At 48.5% G+C, this 17,569-nt stretch overlaps 1 long non-coding RNA gene across 1 annotated transcript in view; it reads left to right on the top strand.

Moving 5' to 3' along the window:
- The window catches only part of LOC142567652 (uncharacterized), a 47,080-nt gene extending 30,828 nt beyond the window's left edge, over window positions 1–16,252 (top strand). The window contains exons 2-3 of the long non-coding RNA XR_012825199.1: window positions 13,718–13,960; window positions 15,968–16,252. This is a non-coding gene — a long non-coding RNA (uncharacterized LOC142567652). The remainder of the gene's footprint in view (window positions 1–13,717; window positions 13,961–15,967) is intronic.
- The last annotated feature ends 1,317 nt before the right edge of the window (window positions 16,253–17,569 follow it).

Here is a 17,569-nt window from a genome sequence, read left to right as displayed (position 1 = left end):
GAGCATTCAGTTAACATGGTTGCAAATCCAGTCATTTATACATTGGCCTGTTTTGCCGACGTAGTGCCTACTGCACGACAGTGGTACTTAAAGGGCCCCTGAAACGGTTCGGACAAATTTTGTAGACGCGTAGGGTACAGCTTAAGTGGAACATTCGCACCACAATTTAAGTGAAGCGTTACGTATTAATGGAGCTACAAGCGATTAGAAGCTACCCTCTTCCCTAGCCATGCTTTTCCTCCTCAACTCGCTCGCCGAGCGAGTGGGGCTAAGCTCCGCCTTCACTGGTTCAGCGTCACGATGCGACGTAACATCGTCCACTTCCGGTTGTTTTGGAGCCCGCGCGAGACCGCTCCGCTAGCCGCTTGGCCGTCGACCGCAAGCGAGAGCTATCGAAGCAGCGTGCGTTGCGAGCATTCTGTCGTAGCGCCGAACGTGTCTTGTATTCCGGTAACTACAGGCAAGCTGGTCATTTCGGCAAATGACTGCAGGCATAAACTCAAGCTGATGAAGGAACTTAAGCGTAGACGTACGTGAGCGGCCTGATCGGTCTGCACGGTCCAGACACTTGTTGGTGCAGCGCTTAACCAGCCAAACAAAGCGCTAATATCGCTCTAACCAAGTGTAAAACATTTTAAACATTTATAAAAACAACGCGTTCATGATTACACTCCTGCGAAAAATACACACCAGCAGCAAAGAAGAATACACTTCGTCGCTGCTACTGTGTATGGTTGAGCTCTGTGCCACCAGGTGGCTGCACCGTGCAGAGCTTTCGCATTTGCCCTTCTGCTCATCTCATGGCCCATCCCGTTACGGCAAAGTCAAGCGACCAGACTCTGTCCCCTTGCGCTTGCGTTTTCCCTAATACCGGACTCGGGAAACGCTATTGCGTTAGTAATCTTCCGGTGTAAAGTGACGGCCACAAACGCGCAAATCCTGGCGCCGATCGGATAGCGGCAGTCCGATGCGCAGCAGCCAGTTCGCTCGTACGCTGCCTTGCAGAGGGACACGATGTCACAGCTTGACATATTGCCAGTCGCTACGTTTGCAGTCCTCAAGGAACCAAGTCGAATCATAGTGCTCGCGAAAAGACTGAGACCGACTCTGACCGCAGAGCTCTCTTCAAAATGGAGTACGTTGTAACAAAAGCAGACGACACATGTTGTGTGCCGGAAGTGCTTAAGTGTACTGAAAAATTATTCTTTTGCATTCTCTTTATGTTACTTTCTTTTCATAAAAACAAATTAACTAACATTCCAACTATTACGAAGATCATTTGTTTACCATAAAGTTGGAAAAATTATCGATCACGCGCCCTTGTCAGCCAATCGGATAGTTCGCCCCACTGACGTCGTATGGGTGATTTCGGTCATATGGGTAGGGGCGGCTTAAAATTCCGCCGAGCAGTGCGCTGCGATCGGCAGCGATGTGCATATTTAAAACCTTATAATAAATTACACGCTTTACGCGGAGCACTTAGATGTGTCAATTAATGATCAGAAGGACGTACTTTAACGACTCAATACGTTTGTAGAAAATCGTCAAAAGCGTTTCAGGGTCCCTTTAATATCCATAAACACCCCTGTGCTCTACGTACTCTTTCTTGCATCCTTTTTTTTCACAGGTAGTGGAAGATTACTTGATTCCAGAACAATTTGGTTTGTTCTACACATGATAGTGAACTTGCCAGTCTTATATTAAACACGGAATTGGGTAGAAAGATGTGGTATTTCTTATGGTGCCCTGGTGCGTTCAGCTTGTGCAGATGCTTCAAGCTTGTATTGACAAAAATTGGGATGAAGCCATAGGAGGAGAGTTGTAAAAGTGTAACAAAAGCCTCCTGATAGATATGCTGGGTTGTGCTGCTGTGGACACTTATTGGTTATCCCTACTGGGTAACGCTGTTAGGGTTATGGATACTTTGACACTGTAGGGCCTACAAGATGGCCAGCATTACAGAACACATTAAAACGACTAGGGATGCATGTCGTGCTATGCTATCATAATTGTCCCACAAAGTGACCACCTTTGCTTACACTATGTGGTAATCTGGCCCAGTTTACTTAACCCAACTGCCATCTATGCATGAGGAGGAGGAAGGACTAAAGAATGAAGGGAGCTTCGATTAATGTTCTTGTACAGATGGCCCATACATTGCATTTTTCTTATCTTGCAGGCTTTGTTACTTAAAGCTTTCTATGGGCGAATATCAGCATTTCATTCTTATTTATACCTAATAAGTATTTCTTTGTTCACAGTGTCACTTTTTATATTTACCGTATTTGCTCACATAATGATCGCAGCCCGGAATTTTGTCGTCGAAATTCGATTTTTTAAATTTCCTGTGTTGATCACACTCCGAACTTGCTGCAGCGATCTGTCATGTGCCAAGTCTAGCTATTAATGATAGCGCTTACCATCTCTCGAATGCTACGCCAACAACTCTTCAAGACAAACCAAGCAGTCTGCACGCACCAAACATTCTTACGCAGATGCCCGATTTCATTCCTTTCATCACTTTCCGTACGTCCATGACAAAAAAGCTACAACCAAAATTGCCTTCATTATGTGTAGGCTTTGTAATGGTTGTGGTCAAGAACAACAAAAAAGGTACCTTTCGATTCTTCTCATCTGCACTCGTGGGCACGCAACAAATCTTGTAACACTTGTAACACAGCTAAGGTATTCGCCCACCCTTAGCGGAAACGTGCTGTATTAGCATAGTAGTGAAGACAGATGCCGCAGTTTCTGCAGCATGCCCGCCGTGTCTTTCTACGTCACTGGCAGCTAAGCGCGCCCATCTGTTTCTGCCCCCTCATAGTGGACATGGCTACGTTATTGCCACAAACTTGCTGCTATTAATGATATTATTCATTACGGATACGGAAGAAACTTTCAATGCATGTAATGTACTCGCGAGAAAAAAATCGCGTTCTGCGCATTTGGTGTGTTCAGCATGCTGCGCCAACCGCCACTTTTGTTTTGGTGTCCCGCACTACACTCAGTGGCAGCCACCTATTTGTTGACCTGTTGCCATCCCGCAGCAAACGCGGGATAAAAAAAATTCTTTTTGCAGGAAATTTAACCGGCGTAATGATCTGAATAACATCTGAATTTTCGATCATTTTTTTACAAAAAAGTGCAATCATTATGTGGGTAAATACAGTACTCTTGTGACACCAAGCTCACTTGTTTTATTACAGGTGTGGCTGGGCCTGCAGAAAAGCTGTAAGCAGACTGCAGTGTTGCTGATCAGTGCTGATCTCCACGTCCGAGTTGGTCCCACAACATCCAGCACCACGGTGCTTTCACAAGGTAATATGATATGGACACCTTGCACCTCAGTATCAGTTTTGAATTTGACTTTTGATAAATATTTAAGAAGACACAGGGGTTGGCCTTGGTGATAAATACACTCGTGTTCTTTTTTTAAAGTGCTCTTTCTGCAGTGTTCCTCATGTACATGTTTTCAGAGGATGCTTACACTCCTTAAATGCAAACTGCCATGGAGCTGGTTTAGGCCTTAGACTAGAACTCTTTCACAAAAACTATCATTTAGTTTCTATAGTAGCATTAAAGGTGAATTAATCTTTCCTATAAACAATTCTGCAGTGGCATCCATGCAGTGTTTTCCGTCTGCATATTCCGCAATGCGGTAGCAAAGAGCTGTGCTATCTGTGTATTCACTTGCATGAGCTTGTTATACTTGTTCATTAAATGTAAAATACTTGTGGAAAAGTATTAGACTATTTCTGTGGTCTTGTATTGCAATTCTGCAGCCATTTATATTGTTTGTAAAACACGAACTTTTAACAGAGACAGGAACAAGACAATGCGAGGACGAGCACTTGCTTTCAACTGCTGTGGTTAATGTTGAAATATCACTTTACATAGGTAGAAAACTCATAAGCCTCCGTGTTCTCTTTTTCCTGTTTCTCTGTGAGATTTTCACGCTTTATACACAATATCATGCAAGAACCAGCCCATTCAGTTATGCAGTGGAGCCACCTATTGTGCATGTTAGCTCCAATGGCTTGTTAGAATCTAACAGGGCCGGCTGCTTTGTTTACATTTTTTTGCAGAGGCATATGAGCACTTTGTGTCAAAAACGCCGAGCACTGTGGATACAGAGGCAAGGAGGCTGAAGGACCTGAACAAGCACCTGGCCACCATGCTTCGGGATGCAAAATAAAGATGGTTTGTGTTAATTGTGTGCCCTAAAAGGTGTCCTCTTTGTCTCCGAGCTGGCATATCGGCCGACTCATGTGATAGAAATTAACTCGCTGTAATGTTGGCAGTAGATGTTACTGTGTGGAACTTCACCAAAAATATTGCATGAACAAAAGAACTCATTCAACACAAATGAGAACACCTGTAGAATGCAGCTAAACAAGAATAGTGTCATTTTCCATAGCTGAACGAGAACATTTTCATGTAGCATACACAAACGAGAACGATATCGTTGAGCATAGACGTGCGAGAACTATCTCGTCAAGCAAAGCTATGCGAGAATAATCTCGTTTAATGTACCCATACGAGAACGATCTCGTTCAGTGACGATGTCCTCTCGTACATATGTGACATAGGACATCGTTGAGTCTACGGAGCAATAATAGCGTAGAGAAGTTCTCGTAAAATTCTCATACAAATTTTTTCAATAGGGTGCCGACCTACTCTTAAAGATTGATGGGCACGACGTGACAGCTTTAGTCGATGCTGGCGCAGACTTTTCGATATTGAGTGAGCAGTTGGCAGACCGCCTTAACAAAGTCAAAATGCAATGGACGGGCCCTTATATTCGACATGCCGGGGGCCAGATGACACCTACAGGAAAATGTACTGCACGACTCCAGATAGGAAATACAGTTTTATCGCCACTTTTATGATATTGTTACGTCCAAGCGCGTCAAAGGGACGCGGGGATCAAGAAGAGAGGGGAAGAGGAGAACGAAGACTGTGCAGCGGCCATTCCTGTTCTTCGTAGCCTGCCGTTCCTGCCCTCGCACGCCTAAATAAACCCCTTTTCCCCGTGCTTGTAACAAATTGGTGGACGGTGCGGGGTAAACCTCGTAATCACGGAGCCTACGCTGCTACAACTTCGCCGAAGCCGTCGACTTGCCGGACTTCCGCCACCCTCACCTGCCATGCCTGAATACGCCTGCCAGATTCCCGAAGGATCTGACGCGGCTTCAAGGCCAACACCTGGTGTTCCGTGGCAATACTACCGGGTGCCACTCACTTTCGGAGGAAAAGTCGGAGAAGATGTCGACGAGTGGCTCACGAACTACCGAAGGGTGAGCCGGTCTAACGGTTGGAACTCGACCGCACAGTTGTCCAATGTTGTGTTTTCCCTTACCGACACAGCGCTCGTCTGGTATGAGAATCACGAAGACACGCTCACTTCATGGGAGCTGTTCGTCGAGGAGCTCAGAGCGTGTTTTGGAGACTCGAGCGCAAAAAAGAAACGCGCTGAACAGACGCTTTCGCAAAGAGCTCAGATTCCCGGCGAGACCTGTACGACTTATATCGAAGAACTGCTGAAATTGTGTAAAATAGTCAACTCTCAGATGTCTGAAGATGACAAAGTGGGACATTTGTTGAAAGGAATAGCCGAAGACGTCTACAATTTTTCGATCGGCAAGGAAAGCTTGGACTCCGTGTCTGACGTCATTCGCCACTGCAGGACCTTTGAGACGTTGAAGATGCGACGGATAATACCGAAGTTTGGTCGCCTGGCTAATGTCACAACGGTGGCGAGTGTAGACCCGAGCTCGTGTGTTGACCTTCCATCCACTATACGGCAGATTGTTCGCGAAGAGTTGCTCCATCAGGAAGAGATGTACCGTTGCACACCCGGCATCACTGGCGCGTACTCACCACACGAGATGAGAAACACGGCCGTTTCGACCGCATGGCAACCCACGGTTCACTCAGCGACCATGGAGTATAGGTCTACCCCACAAACGAGAGGGACCATGAGCTATTAAGGTCATGACTACGGCCAACACCCACGCCGCACGCAGGCCACGCTAGCCATGATGAATGTCACCCACCTGCTTTCTATGCAGTCGACAGCAACATGCGCGACTACATGGAAGAACATCGCAATTCGAGGCATCTGCCGGTGTGTTTCCAATGCGGTGTCGCGGGCCACATAGCGAGGTTTTGCAATCGTCGCCCAACAACGTGGAATGGTCGATCCGGATTTTCAACAAGGCCCACACCTCCTACGAGGACAACTCAACAGCCGTACACCACCTCTTGGTCAGCTGGCGTCCCTCCTGGCAACGATTACTGGCAGAGAAGCTTCAGGAGCCGCTCGCCGGCATCTGACAGGAGTTTGACGCCACCGCCAACTTCTCGTGCACCGCGTTTACGTCAATCGCCATCGCCAGTGCGCCACTCCTCCTCGCCTTCACAACCGGAAAACTAGCTAGCGCGGCCGATGGGGGTGAGGTCGCTCGACACGTGCTATCGAGAGAAATGCCCCCTCCCCGCAGTTGCTATGATTAAGAACAAAGTGCATGTGCTTGTTGATGGTGTTCCTACAATGGCTTTAGTGGATACCGGAGCAACTGTATCCGTAATGAGTCTCGGTTTTAAAGGTCCGTTGGGGCGTAAAGTTGTATTTCGGTGGGACCAGGCTGCAACGTTTTGTGGAGTGAGCGGCGAGTCGTTGCGCCCTGTTTGTGTGTGCACTGCTGACGTATCCTTGGCTGGTGGAGTTTTCGCGACGGAGTTTGTAGTTATTCCCCGATCGACGCACGAAGTGATTTTGGGCATCGACTTTTTGCGACAGTGTGGTGCGACCGTCGATTGTCGCACGGGGGAAGTTTGCGTCGATGGCCATGTTTCGTCCGGGCTCTTAGAAGAGACTTGCCGTCAAGGTGAACTTTGTGTGTCTGCAGATACTGTTGTGCCTGCGTCCACCTCTGTGTGCGTGCCGGTTGTGTGTCGCGGTGAAGTTCCAGGCAGTTTTGATTCCTCCGTAGAGCCAATGCATCTCAATTGTATGAAGAAGAACGTTTTTGACCCTCATTGTGTGGTATCCATCGGCAACGGGCGTGCTGGCTTGTGGACGGCCAACTGCTCGGCAGAACCCATCCTGCTTCCAGACGGCTTGAAACTCGCCTACTTTACAGAATACACGTCTTCGTCCGTAGCCGTACTAACAGATCGGCCGTGTGAACCTGCTGACCTTCGCCACGTCTCAGACAAAAAGCTTCTGTCTATGATAAACAAGTCACTCAGCACAAGGGAGCGCCATACCTTGGTGGAGACGCTTTCTAAGCATCTGTCAGTGTTTGATTTTGCGCAGCCGGACAAAGCGTTCTCGATCCCCGAGTCACGAACACGCCATACTATCGATACGGGATCTGCGCGCCCGATCAGGCAAAAGCCTTATCGCGTGTCGCCTAACGAGCGGAAGATAATCGGGGAACAAGTGAATGACATGATGAAAAATGGAATAATACAAGAGTCCTCGAGTCCTTGGGCAGCTCCGGTCATACTTGTCAGAAAGAAAGACGGTAACTGGAGATTTTGCGTCGATTATCGAAGATTAAACGCCGTGACTAAGAAGGATGTCTACCCCCTGCCCCGGATTGATGATGCAATTGATTGCCTGCATTCGGCCTCTTATTTTTCTTCAGTGGACCTGCGCTCAGGATATTGGCAAATCCCGATACACCCGGCAGACAAGGAGAAAACAGCCTTCATAACCCCGGATGGATTATTCGAATTCAATGTGATGCCATTTGGGTTCTGCAACGCTCCAGCAACCTTTGAAAGGTTCATGGACACCATTCTACGTGGGTTAAAGTGGAACATCTGTATGTGCTATCTTGACGACGTTGTTATATTTGGGCGCACATTCAATGAGCACAATACGCGCCTGGATATTGTCCTCGACTGCATCAAAAACGCTGGCCTGGTTCTGAACTCCATGAAATGTAACTTTGGTGACCGTCAAACACTTGTGCTGGGTCATCTTGTTGACAAAGACGGTATCCGGCCTGATCCCCTCAAGACAGCAGCTGTCGAGGCATTCAGTGCACCGCAGTCAGTGAAGCAACTTCGTAGTTTTCTGGGTCTTTGCTCTTACTTTCGCCGATTTATTCCTGGTTTTGCTGACGTCGCTTATCCTCTGACAAATCTGCTACATAAAGACGCACGGTTTGAGTGGACACCCGAGTGCGATTCTGCATTTCGTCAGCTGAAGTTCCTGTTAACCTCCCGACCTATCCTTCGCCACTTTAATCCTACTGCGCCAACACAAATCCACACAGATGCTAGTGGCGTTGGTCTGGGTGCCGTCTTGGTCCAACGCTATGACGACCGTCAGCACGTGATTGCTTATGCAAGTCGCTCATTAAGCAAACCTGAACGCAACTACACGGTGACAGAACAAGAATGCCTCGCTGTAATCTTTGCGGTTCAGCGATTTCGCTCGTACTTGTACGGACGCCCATTCCAAGTCTTCACAGACCACCATTCCCTGTGCTGGCTCGTGAACCTTCGCGACCCTTGTGGTCGCCTTGCGCGCTGGGCTTTGAGGTTGCAGGAATATAACTTCACTGTTTCCTACAAGAGTGGCCGAAAACACGCTGACGCAGACTGCCTTTCCCGTATGCCGCTTGCCACGACTGACTGCGACGCAGACGATTTTGATAATCTCGTCGCTTCTGTGACACCCGCTTTTCCAGATATCGCTGCATTCAAAGCAGAACAACGGACAGACACTAAATTGGAGCCACTCTTTACTTCTGCCCATTCAAGTGCAACAAGCAGCTACTGTGTACGTGACGGGCTCCTGTACAAAAAGAACTACTCAAGCATGGGTGCACGCTTCCTTCTAGTGGTGCCGGAGCGTCTCCGGCCAGCAATCCTTCACGCTATGCGCGATGACCCTACCTCCGGTCACTTAGGCACTGTGCGCACACTTTATCGCATTCAAGAACGCTTTTACTGGCCCCGGATGCGACATTCGGTTGAGTTTTATGTCGCCAGCTGCATACAGTGCCAACGTCGGAAACGCCCAACCACTGCCCCATCTGGTCTCCTTCAACCTGTGCCGCCCTCCAGCTCACCCTTTCGGCAAGTTGAAATTGATCTGTTAGGCCCTTTTCCAATGTCATCTAAGGGGAACCGCTGGATAATTGTCTGCGCCGACTATTTCACACGCTATTGCGAGACGGCGGCTATACCATCAGCAACTGCCACCGAAGTGTCGCTTTTCTTACTTCACGCTATTGTTCTACGACATGGACCGCCTGGTGTTATCATAAGCGACCGGGGACGTCAATTCACGGCGGATATCGTGGAAGAGCTTGTGCGTTTATGTAACTCGCACCTCCGGCACTCGACGCCGTATCATCCGCAAACGAACGGCCTCACTGAGCGCACTAATCGAACAATCACCAATATGCTTTCCATTTATGTTGCGTCCGATCACAAGAATTGGGATCAAGTTTTACCGTTTATTACTTACGCCTACAACACCGCCAAGCACGAGACAACCGGCTACAGCCCCTTCTTCCTTCTATATGCTCGGCCGCCCCAGTATACGCTCGACACTGTCCTCCCCTTTTACCACCACGAAAATCCTACGGTCGCCGATACGCTATGCCTCGCTGAAGAGGCTCGGCGACTTGCGCGTCTGCGGACTTTGGCATCACAAGAAAACTCCAAAGCCCGCTACGACGCACGACATCGGCCTGTTACATATCACCCTGGTGATCTCGTTTGGCTTTGGACTCCCACAAGGAAGCGCGGTTTGTGTCAAAAGCTGCTGGCAAACTACGATGGACCGTATGTTGTCATCGACAAAGTCAGCGAAGTGAACTGTACTCTCGCGCGCCTCACGAACACTGGTAGACGTTCTGCTAGGACACAAGTCGCGCATGTCGCACGGTTGAAATCATGTACGCCACGACCAGCTAGTTGACTCGCCCAGGGGGCTTTGTCTGCGAGGGGAGGTATGTTACGTCCAAGCGCGTCAAAGGGACGCGGGGATCAAGAAGAGAGGGGAAGAGGAGAACGAAGACTGTGCAGTGGCCATTCCTGTTCTTCGTAGCCTGCCGTTCCTGCCCTCGCACGCCTAAATAAACCCCTTTTCCCCGTGCTTGTAACAATATTAAAAGAGTGCAGCAGATCACTCATCCTTGGAATGGACTTCTTGCGGGTGTGCGGTGCCGTGGTTAACATACGGGAAGACGCGATAACCTTGTCAACTAGTTCACAAGGTTCAAAGTGTCTCCAATTCCTCGAGGTTATCAAAGTCTCTCCAAAGGTGACATGGTTGACAAAGTGTCTCCAATTCCACGAGCTGTGTTTGTACTTTGGCACAGGGCACATCTGCTGGTCGTACCAGCCACGCACAAAAAAGAAAATTCTAGCATATAATTCGGCTCACTCAAAATTGGTTAAGAGGGGCATTCCAAAAAATTGCCTGCGTGGTGCTCTCGAAAAGTCCTGCCACCATAAAATTGAGGTTAGCTTGCAGATGCAATTGCTCCGGCTGCACAACGGCGGTTTTCCGAAAGATATCGTGACGGCTGTGGCGGAATGCCTCCTGCAAGAAATCAGAGTAGGTGGACGCCTTGGCGTAGCAGCCAAAAAAAGCTGCAAGACGCTGAAGCGCACAGCTAAACCGTACGTGCACCAGCTATCGCACCGGCTGAGAAAAGTTGGAGAGAAGTGCGTCGTCGACGTGATGTTCACGGCCCCTGAAAAGCTGGTGCGCATGTGCAAAGCCGTAAACGAAAAGAAAAAAAAAACGGTCTGCGCCATGAATCATTAATGCAAGTTTGTACCCTGCATTGTTGGGGTCGCATACCGCATACCTCTCTCCTGCGGTAGATGCTACGTGGGGCAGACTGGCCGCTGCCTAACTGAACGGCTACCAGAGCACCGAACGCTGGTAGATTCATTAGTGGGGGGCGGCCATTTGGCCATGCATTGTAAGCGATGCGGATGCGCGCCTGCGTTTGATACCACGTGTGTGCTTGGTAGGGGAGGCACAAGGTGGGGGCGCGAGATTTGTGAGACATATCACATTGACAGGGAAGGTGATAACTGTGTCAGCACGGCATCACTTGCCTTGTCCAAAAAAGAAAAAAATGTACTTCCATAACAGTCTGCCACATTTTGATTAGAATGTGTCGTTACTGTTTTAACCCTGTGTGCGCATGCACCACCGAAAGGTATATATGTACCTTCGCTTTCAGTAAAACACTCGGTTGATGTTTAGCGCTCGTCCTGTCGTCTTCTCTGTCTGTGTCCGTGCTATTTTGCGCTAGTCTTTTGAATAATGATGACACGCCAACAAGCCCAACTTTCTGCCTTGATTACAGAGACGAGCCACGACGAAGAGCGCCAACGTACATCATTACGTGTCGCCGACGACGACGTCTGCATACCACCACTATCATGCAGTCTTGTCTCCGTCAGTTGCGGAGAACAGTTTAACAAGGACGGTGTAGCCGAACAACTAACTGCAGTTCTGGTCCATCAAGGTGTTGTTATCGCTCGCGGTATCGTCAGCTTAATCGGTGGTCGCACAGAGGTACTTCTGACAAATTTCACCAATGAACGCCGGCAGATCAGTAAAGGCACCGCTGTGGCATACTTTGATGAAATTGACCACGTCCAACACTGCTTTGCTGTAAAAGAAGAATTGACCACCGATACGATGCCAAATGCACCCGTCGTCGACGTTGACCCAGGTTTAGCGCCGAAACAGAAAAAAGTCCCAGGGAAATGCTTGAAGATTTTAAGGACTGCTTCTCTACAACGTCCCGAGTGCGTCAAACACCACTGACCAAACACCGCATCGTTACAAAGGAAACAGCACTACCCATCCGACAGCATCCGTATCGCGTGGCTGAGAAAGAGCGTAAAGCAATACAGCAGCAAGTCAAGAAAATGCTAGAAGATGATGTCATCCAGCCGTCAAAAAGCCCTTGGGCATCGCCCGTGGTACTCGTTAAGAAGCATGGTAGCCTGCGGTTTTGTATCGATTTTCGCAAGCTCAATCGGGTTACAAGAAAGGATGTGTATCCCTTACCACGCATTGACGATTCCCTCGACAGGTTACGGCATGCACGGTACTTCTCATCGATGGACTTAAAAAGTGGATACTGGCAAATAGAGGTCGATGAACGGGATAGCGCAAAGACTGCTTTTATAACGCCTGATGGGCTCTATGAATTCAAAGTTCTCCCTTTTGGCTTGTGTTCCGTCCCAGCCACGTTCTAAAGGCGTATAGATACTGTTCTCTCAGACCTTAAGTGGAAGACCTGCTTAGTCTACCTAGACGATGTCATTGTTTATTCTGCCACATTTGATGAACATCTAAGATGGCTACGGTCGCTTCTTCAAGGCATACGGTCCGCGGGGCTCACCTTAAAACCTGAAAAGTGCCACTTTGGCTATGAAGAACTACAGTTTTTGGGCCACATTGTAAGTCACACAGGTGTCCAAACCTGATCCTAAGAAAATCGCAACCGTCGCAAAGTTTGCACGGCCTATAGATAAAAAGGCGGTCAGACGCTTCCTGGGCCTATGCGCATATTACCGGCGATTAATTGCGGGTTTTGCACGCATCGCCTCACCGCTCACCTGCTTAACCAGAGAAGATGTCACGTTTGTGTGGAGCGAGGAGCAGGAGGCGACATTTAACGAGCTGCAGCACCGTCTACAAACTCCGCCTGTTCTTGCCCACTTTGACGTGGATGCGCCGACAATGATCCACACCGATGCCAGCAACGTAGGTCTTGGCGCGGTCCTTGTTCAGCGGCAAGATGGCGCTGAGCGATTCATCGCTTACGCGAGTAGAACATTGTCACGTGCCGAGTCGAACTACTCCACCACAGAGAAGGAATGCTTGACTGTAGTATGGGCAGTTACCAAGTTCCGCCCGTACATATACGGCCGCCCATTTCAAGTTATAAGTGACCACCATTCTCTCTGTTGGTTGACCAACATGAAACATCCATCTGCACGTTTGGCACGCTGGAGCCTACGGCTTCAAGAGTACGACATGACAGTGGTATTTAAATCGGGAAGGCAGCACATAGACTCTGACTGCCTTTCCAGATCGCCGATCGTGTCGTCAGGCGGAGATGATGACAAATCCGCAGGCTTTTTAGGAGTTGTTGATGCGGCCACCATCTCTCAACAATAGCAAGAGGACCAGGATCTCGCGTCAATAATTGATTTCTTAGAAGGCCGCACCCCAAACAAGACCAGATTGTTCTCAAGGCACCTGTCATCATTCTTGCTACGCAACAGTGTTCTTTTTAGGAGGAACTTCTCTTCAACAGGGAAGAGATATCTACTAGTGGTCCCTAAAACTCTCCTCAATGAAATTTCGCAGGCCTGTCACGATGAAGTTACTTCAGGTCACTTAGGCTACACAAGAGCATTCATAATCATCATCATTAGCCTGGTTACGCCCACTGCACGGAAAAAGCCTCTCCCATACTGCCCCAACTACCCCGGTCATGTACTAATTGTGGCCATGTTGTCCCTGCAAACTTCTTAATCTCATCCGCCCACCTAACTTTCTGCCACCCTCTGCTACGCTTCCCTTCCCTTGGAATCGATTCCGTAATTCTTAATGGCCATCGGTTATCTTTCTTCCTCATTACGTGTCCTGCCCATGTCCTGGCCTAGCGACAACATGCCTAAGCGGACGTTACTGCTGTTGCAGGTTTTGCCATGGATTTTCGTGAACGCTATTTCGGTCTGCAGTCCGGACGAGGCACCGCTTTTCTTCACGCCTTATCAGGACCTTGGGATTGATGTCATCGGGCTCGTGGATCGTCTTTCGTCGATGACGGTGACGTCACCAGTGGACCGGCTACAAAAGGAGCCAAGCAGAGAGGGAGCCTCCAGAGGGCACGGCACCTGGCCTAGCGACAACATGCCTAAGCGGACCTTACTGCTGTTGCAGGTTTGTTATTTGCCTAATGCTACAACTTTTAGAAGCGACAACCGCTTTTTGTTAGCCCTGCCGTGCCCTCGCAGTTACCTGAATTTTTTGGTTGACTTTTGGTCTACGATGATGACACTGTTGGTTTCAGGAGATGAAGAAAATCCTGGGCCCAAAACCGCAGAATTGTTACAATTATTCGTTGATAATCAGGCTTTATCAGATGCTAAAATAGATTCATTAAGAGCTGAAATGAGCGAAATGAATGAGAAACGCGAAAAAATGACCACTGCACTTAACGTGATTGCAGAATTGAACAAGCGAGTAGAAACCGTAGAATCCCTTGTTTGTCACCAGGCGGAGAAGTTAGTATAATATGAAAATAGAAGCCGATCCAATATTCTCTTGGTTTTTGGTATCGATGAGGACAAGGATGAATCAGAGAGCGACCTGAAACAAGCTTTATTGAGAATGTCTTTAAAGGAACCCTGGGAGTGCAAGTGAACAAGATCGACAAAATTCATCGCATTGTCAAGAAGAAAGACGGTAGTAATCGGCCGGTAATCATGCATTTTTTTTTGATTCGCGAGAAAAACAGTCTGTGATGTAGAACTGCGGCAAGCTGAAAGGCAGCTCGATAAGCATAAGTCAAGACTACGCTAAAGAAACTGGGGAAGTACGGAAAAAACTAAGGCAAAGCAGTGAAAAGGAACGAGGAAACGGCAAAAAGGTAAAACTGGTACATGACAAGCTTAAGATCAACAATCATATCTACGTCTGGGATCGTGAAAGGAATAAACGGGGTCTGTACCGTACTGAGCAAGATAAGGTTCCTCAATCAAAAAAGAGGGACAATACTGCTGGCCAGACATTGCATCAGTTACAAACTTAAGACAAGGCTTCTGACACGGATAGCGATTCTTCACGGTCATAGCTCAAAATTGTACTTGTAAACGCCCGCAGCGTAGCAAATAAAGTAACTGGTTTAGAGTATCTACTAACATCTCAGAATCCCGATGTATTGATGTTGACTGAGACATGGCTACATAGTGCAATTAGTGACAGTAGTATTTTTCCTCCTGACTACAAGGTATTTAGATGCGACAGGGATTCCAGAGGTGGTGGCGTGGGTATGGTTGTGAAAAGTACTATAAACACAGTAGCCCTTGATTGCATTCTCCCTGAAATGCTTTGGTCCAAGATACGCTCTGCAGATGTGTGGTATATATTTGGGACTGTGTGCAGACCACCAGCCACTCCGCCAGAATTTTTGGATGGCTTGAATGAATTTCTTAGCTCCCATGTAAATGAAAACACGAGACTAATAATGGCTGGTGACTTTAATTTGCCGTATATTAACTGGGAAAGTCTATCAACGGGTAATGTAGAAATAAGGAGTGCCAATAAAATGATCCAGATCATGTCTTCACATAATCTTAAGCAAATAGTTAAAGACTTCACAAGAGTTACACCAAAGTCCCAGTCATTGTTGGACGTGGTTTTCATATCCAGTACAATACCTGACTATACTGTATCAGTTGAGAATGGTTTGTCAGATCATAAGATGGTTTGCTTGAATGTACCGCTGCACACAAGAATCTGTAAGCAAGCATATGTCGTGATGCATGTTAAGGATTATGGCCGTGCGAATGACACGTCTATCCTAGACGTTTTGGAAGAAAAGTTTAATGAATTTGAAATAGCTTATCACCGCGAATGTGTAGAATAACTATGGGACCGACTTAAAGGCATAATCAAATACTGCATAGATGATTTTGTCCCCACACGTATAAAGAAATCAAAGCAAAGAAATCCATGGATTACTAGGAACATCATACATCTTAAGCGTCAGATAAAAAGATTAAGGAAGAAAAAAAAGGAGGGCACCAGAGCTTTCAATAACCAAACAAATGCTGAAATCTGCATTGGTGGAGTCTAAGAGAATATTCTTCAATAAAACGCTTACAAAGTGGGCACGGCGGACCATCGACAAGCATGTGGCTTAAACCATCCTGCTACCTCGTGCAGGTGCTTGCTCATGGCCTGGCCGGATCAACGATACTACAACTGCCGCAGCCTGACCAGTCTTCAAGAAATGCAATCGACCATCCCTATCTACGAAACTTCGCCACGTGCACTTGGACCACAACTAGGACACCGATGCCACGTCACTGCTTCCATGATGCCAATCCTTCGCTGTTTTGGGACGCGTCACTTGAGGCGCCACCTATTCTTCACGTGACGTCGACGCGTCGGTGTATAAAGGAGCAGCTCCAGACGTATACTTTCAGTGGGCATGGCGGACCATCGACAAGCATGTGGCTTAAACCCTTCTGCTACCTCGTGCAGGTGCTTGCTCATGGCCTGGCCGGATCAACGATACTACAACTGCCGCAGCGTTACCAGTCTTCAAGAAATGCAATCGACCATCCCTATCTACGAAACTTCGCCACGTGCACTTGGACCACAACTAGGACACCGATGCCACGTCACTGCTTCCATGATGCCAATCCTTCGCTGTTTTGGGACGCGTCACTTGAGGCGCCACCTATTCTTCACGTGACGTCGACGCGTCGGTGTATAAAGGAGCAGCTCCAGACGTATACTTTCAGTGGGCATGGCGGACCATCGACAAGCATGTGGCTTAAACCCTTCTGCTACCTCGTGCAGGTGCTTGCTCATGGCCTGGCCGGATCAACGATACTACAACTGCCGCAGCCTTACCAGTCTTCAAGAAATGCAATCGACCATCCCTATCTACGAAACTTCGCCACGTGCACTTGGACCACAACTAGGACACCGATGCCACGTCCCTGCTTCCATGATGCCAATCCTTCGCTGTTTTGGGACGCGTCACTTGAGGCGCCACCTATTCTTCACGTGACGTGTCTCTCCGCATTCTCTCATTTGGTTTCCCGCTCACTTGGGGTCGATTGAGGGTTCTCCCTCTAACCCTAAAGAGGGCGCACACGAGGCCGCGCGAGGACTCACTGACCGCGCCGCCTCAGCAGTCCCCCTGCCCCGCGGGGAACCCTTGCTTACGTATAATGAAATCACCACACACTACTCTCTGTCAAGACGGGTATTCCCTCTCCCGCACCCCGCCTTATGCAGGGCGCAGGCGGTTACCCTTCGACATTTACAAGCCCATGCGTACCCTAACCTCGCGGTTCTTCATGCCATATACCCCGAAAGATATCCCCAGTGCGGACTACCCTGCCTGTGGACTAAGGGCAATATTGGACCATGTGTTGTGGGAGTGCGAAGCCATCGGCTCCTCCTTCATTGAGGATAGGTTGGCTGCGCTCTTGGGCAGCCCCGAACTCATTGACCAAACCCTGGCCGTCCAGAGTGCCCGCGATCGGGCCGTCAAGCTCGGCTTGGCGGTCCCTACGCGGGACTAGCCGGGTGGCGCGGGGTCTCCCCTGCGTCTTCTCTGGACCTAATAAAGTTATTTCACTCACTCACGTCGACGCGTCGGTGTATAAAGGAGCAGCTCCAGACGTATACTTTCAGTGGGCACGGCGGACGATCGACAAGCATGTGGCTTAAACCGTTCTGTTACCTCGCGCAGGTTATTAACTGCTATAGTACCATGAGAAGTGATTGTCGCGGTCTTTTGGTCTTGCC

Source organism: Dermacentor variabilis, unplaced genomic scaffold (assembly GCF_050947875.1).
Source record: "Dermacentor variabilis isolate Ectoservices unplaced genomic scaffold, ASM5094787v1 scaffold_14, whole genome shotgun sequence".
NCBI lineage: Eukaryota > Metazoa > Arthropoda > Arachnida > Ixodida > Ixodidae > Dermacentor > Dermacentor variabilis.
Note: the sequence above shows the minus strand (reverse complement) of the source record. Positions and strands in the feature narration are given on the sequence as shown.